Here is a 5465-nt window from a genome sequence, read left to right as displayed (position 1 = left end):
ATTATTACTATTTTGTTTCTTATTATAATTATTATTATATTTCTTCATGGAAATTGTATTATCAGATTTACTTATATTAATTGTTATCAAATTACTCGTAAATTATTACTAAATTTATTTGCTATAAATTCTATAAATTTTATTTTCAAATTTTAATAAATAAATTAAAATAATAATAACATAAAATAAAATAAAATAAAATTGTATAAGAACAAATTATATTATTATATTTATTTCTGTAATTTTTATAATTTCTGTTCAATTAAGAAAATTATATTATTATATTTATTTCTGTAATTTTTATAATTTCTGTTCAATTAAGAAAATTATATTATTATATTTATTTCTGCTTATATTACCAAATTTATTATTTATTAATTTTACCATTTATATTACCAAATTTATTCATATGAATTATATTATCAAATCTATTTAAACTTTAGACAATTTACTCCAAATAATTCTACACAATTCTAAATAATTTTCAACACTCTTAATTTATTTTACACAATTCTGAATAAATTTAAGTGACTTTAAACTATTTTTAAACATTGCTATGATATTTTGAATAATTGCAAACAAGTTTAGATAATTTTAGATAAATTTTAATGAATTCAGATGATTTTAAACTATTTTTAAATAGTGTCATGAAATTTTAAATAATTGTAGACAATTTTGGATAATTTAAAATAATTTTCCATAATTTTAAATGGTTTAAAAAAATTTTTAGTGTTATGAAATTTTAAGTAATTATAGACAATTTTAGATAATTTAAAATAATTTTCCATAATTTTAAATGGTTTAAAAAAATTTTTAGTGTTATGAAATTTTAAGTAATTGTAGACAATTTTAGATAACTGAAAACAATTTAAAATAATTCTCCATAATTTTAAATTTAAAAAAATTTTTAAATAGTGTTATGAAACTTTAAATAATTACAGATAATTTTCCATAATCTTAAATAATTTTAAACAGTTTTGAACAATGATTCATTTACATGATTTCGAAACGAATGACCGAACACAATTTTTAAAAAATTTATGTAACCAGATAATTTGCTGCTTTAAACAATTTTAAACAATTCCATGTAATTTTAAATAATCGCATACGATTTTAAATAATTTCAGACAACTCGAGATAATTTTAAATAATTTCAGACAATTTCCGATAATTTTAAATAATTTCAGACAATTTCCGATAATTTTAAATAATTTCAATTTTCGATAATTTTAAATAATTAAAAAAAATTTAACATAAAAAGAATTTGAACACTTCTAATAATTTCTGAATGTTCAGCTTGCAAAACGATTGTTTACCTCCGCCTCCATCGCAAATAAGTTTTTATTCGTCCGAAAGAAATCGTTCCTAACCTATCTCCTCAAGCTTTTACAATTTTATTGCGTGATTATTTATTGTTTCTACGTCGACGTGTAACAATTTTGTCGTTCCATCTGAAATTTATTCGAAGAACCTTCGAAATAAACCGCTCTACCCACTCGATCCCGTTCGTTAAATACATCGAACGTTAAAATGAAATTTATCGCCTGACACTGCAACTCCAATCGGCGAAAATAAATATGAGCGCGCGCTTTTTAAATACAAAATGTTCCGGCGGCCGTCGAACGACAAAATTTACACAGTAAAATTACATTAGTGTCAATCGACGCGTTCTTCGATCGATTCTTTGATACCACCATTAAATATTCGCTAAATATATGTATACAATATATAATACTTGATTATTAATTGCATTGGCAGGACATTGCACGAGTGCGTTCGCTGCAGCCACGAAAACCTGTACCTCCTAAGTACTTCATTTTCGTCCTTCTTTTAACAATAAATTAATCGACCATTACCGCAGTCAATTTCAATCGCAAATAGTCGTTTTACAATGCCGATAAATATTTTCTGTCGATGCATTCGGTGCTATAATTCTTTTTTAATAATACAATTTCTATTTGTTTCTTTGAAGTGAAAATAAATTTTTAAAATGTGATATAAATTTTACTAGATTCGTGTAATTTATTTATGTAATAAACTATGTAATTTATAGTCATAAATTATAATAATAAATTTATATAATTTTTTTGTTAGTAGTTTTAAAATAAATAATTGTGAATAATTATTAGAAATGATATTTTTAACAATTTATTCATTATTATACTTTCAAAACAATAAAATAAGAAATATTTGAAAATATGTAGAAATAAAAAAAAGCAAAATTTCTCTGAAAGAAATAAAAAATAATTTGTTGGAAGATAAATATTTGTCAAATTACAGCGCCAATTGCATCAACAAAATGCTTAAATTAAAATTATATATCCAATTTCTTTTGTAAATAACTTTTTATTAATCTTGATTAAATATTTATAAACACACATTAATGTGTGACTACGAGAAGAAAATAAAAAAAAGATTTATGTGATAAAATTTATCGTTGAAATGAAGATAAATTTTACAAACCAGTGATTCTCGAATAACGTTTTAATCGAGATTTTATCCAGCTATGTACACGTTTTTTCTCTCAACACATTATCACATACTTTTACAATATAAATTGTGTTGCGAGTTACACGAAGTTGAGAACCACTCGAGAAAAATTGAAGATTAAACCCTTTGTTGCATTTTTTTATTGGAAAAAAGCGTTGTGAATAAATAAATAGTAATAAATGTTTATTTTAGGGAGAATTGATATATAATTATAGTGTTATCTTATAATGATTTTATGTTGTATAAATATAGGATATTGATTATAAGAAACGTAATTGTATAATCATTGTCTGTATTTAATGTTCTGCAATATTTTTGGCAGGTAAAACTGCAATTATAATGTAAATGCAATGGAATTGATAATTATATAATTGTATTATGTGAGATTGGTCGTTGTAATTAATTGTAATTGTTTAATTGTTAATTTTAATTGTAACTGGTAATTACAGTTGATACAAGTGATAATTACAATTGATCACAAGTGGCAATTACAATTGATCACAAGTGGCAATTACAATTGATCACAAGTGTTAATTACAATTGATCACAAGTGGCAATTTCGATTGATCAGAACTGGCAATTACAACTGATCACAAGTGACAATTACAACTGATCACAAATATTAATTACAACTGATCACAAGTGTTAAATATAATTGATCACAACTGGCAATTGCAATTGACCACAAGTATTAATTACAATTGATCACAAGTGTTAAATAGAATTGACCACAAGTGTTAAATACAATTGATCACGACTGGCAATTACAATTGATCACAAGTGGCAATTTCGATTGATCACAAGTGGCAATTACAATTGATCACAAGTGTTAAATACAATTGATCACAACTGGCAATTACAATTGATCACAAGTGGCAATTATAATTGATCACAAGTGTTAATTACAATTGATCACAAGTATTAATTACAATTGATCACAAGTCTAAATACACTTGATCACAACTGGCAATTTCAATTGATCACAAGTGGCAATTATAATTGATCACAAGTATTAATTACAATTGATCACAAGTGGCAATAACAATTGATCACAAGTAGCAATTTCAATTGATCACAGGTCGCAATTACAATTAATCACAAGTATTAATTACAATTGATCACAAGTTTTAAATACAATTGATCACAACTGGCAATTGCAATTTATCACAAGTGGCAATTACAATTGACCACAACTGTTAAACACAATTTATCACAACTATTAATTACAACTGATCACAACTGTTAATTTCACTTGATCACAACTGTTAATTACAATTACTCACAATTATTAATTACAACTGACAATCATCAATCACAATTAATCAAAACTGTAATTACATCAATTAACTATAATTAATCACAACTGGAATAAGCAGTGACAACCGAAAATATTTGCGGAATTTTTTTCTGCAGAATTATTTTCAATACATTTAACCATGAAATTTGCAATTCATTTACAAAATACAAGAATGTCACAACGTACTATCTACTAGAAAATAGTCGCAATGCAATGCACCGAAGGGTTAACAAATAAAATAAACATATGCTTGTAGACAAAGAAATTGTCTTCATAATAAAAATTATGTTAAATCCGAAAATTATATTGAACTAAATATAATCTAAATAAAATTTGAGTTTCAACTTATCATCCAATAATCCACGTATTCTCATACAAATACGAAAGATACCTGAAAATTCCTTTCAGTTCAATTTTTCAAGTATTTTGATACTGAGCGCACTTTGAAAAATAAAAAGAGGCTGAGTGGTTCACGTGGTTCACGCACGGAAAATATATATATTATTTATGTATATTCTAATTCTAAAGAGTCGCAACATCATCATTGCACGACAGCTAAAAACATTTAAAAGGCCCGTTCAAAAGACACGTTCATTTGCACGAATTATTGGCACGCGTGGGAAACAAGTACGAAGAAGATGAGAAAGCTTGGGAATTACTGATAGAGTCAGACTCAGAATTATACAAATGCGTTTCAAAATAATTTTTATGCATCGTTTTACGATAATCTTGTTCCTTTCAGGAACGAATTTTATGGTACACAGTAAAGTCTTGTTATATGGCACAATATAAGGGCAGTCGCGGACTGCTTACGATATAAAAGAAATCAATTTTTTGGTCACAGCGATATATTGTCAATTTCAAGAATTTTATGCTCTTATCATTTTTTTTGCCACGATATAACGAGAATGTACTGTATCCATTTTCGATATTAAATTTTTACTTGTCAATTTTCAATTTCTAATTTCAATTATCAATTCTCAATTTCCATTTTCTAGTTTCCAGTCTTTAACTTTCAAATTTCAATTATTTTCAATTCATTTCAATTTTCGAATATTTTCAATTTTTGTCAATTTTCATTTATTTTCAATTCATTTCAGTTTTCAGTTAATTTCCATTCTTGTCAATTTTCATTTATTTTCAATTCATTTCAGTTTTCAGTTAATTTCAATTCTTGTCAACTTTCAATTATTTTCAATTCATTTCAGTTTACAGTTAACTTCAATTCTTTTCAATTCTCAATTAAGCTCAATTATTTTCCATTTTCAATTAGGCTCAATCGTTTTCAGTACGTTTCAATTTCCAATTATTTTCAATTCTTTTTAATTTGCAATTACTTTTGATTATTGTCAATTTTCAATTATTTTCAATTTTTTCCAATTTTCAGTTATTTTTAATTCTTGTCACTCTTCGATTGTTTTCAATACTTTTCAATTTGCAATTATTTTCGATTTTCAATCAAGCTTAATTGTTTTCAATGCTTTTCAGTTTCCAATTGTTTTCGATTGTCAATCAAGTTCAATTACTTTCAATTTTTTTCAATTTTCAATGAAGTTCAATTGTTTCCAATTCTCTGCAATTTTCAATTGTTTTCAATTCTTAATCAAGCTCAATTATTTTCAATTGACAATCAAGCTCAATTGTTTCTAATTCTTTTCAATTTTCAATTATGTTCAGT

Source organism: Megachile rotundata, chromosome 15 (genome assembly GCF_050947335.1).
Source record: "Megachile rotundata isolate GNS110a chromosome 15, iyMegRotu1, whole genome shotgun sequence".
In the NCBI taxonomy this organism is placed as follows: Eukaryota; Metazoa; Arthropoda; class Insecta; order Hymenoptera; family Megachilidae; genus Megachile; species Megachile rotundata.
This window is presented reverse-complemented; position numbering follows the sequence as displayed.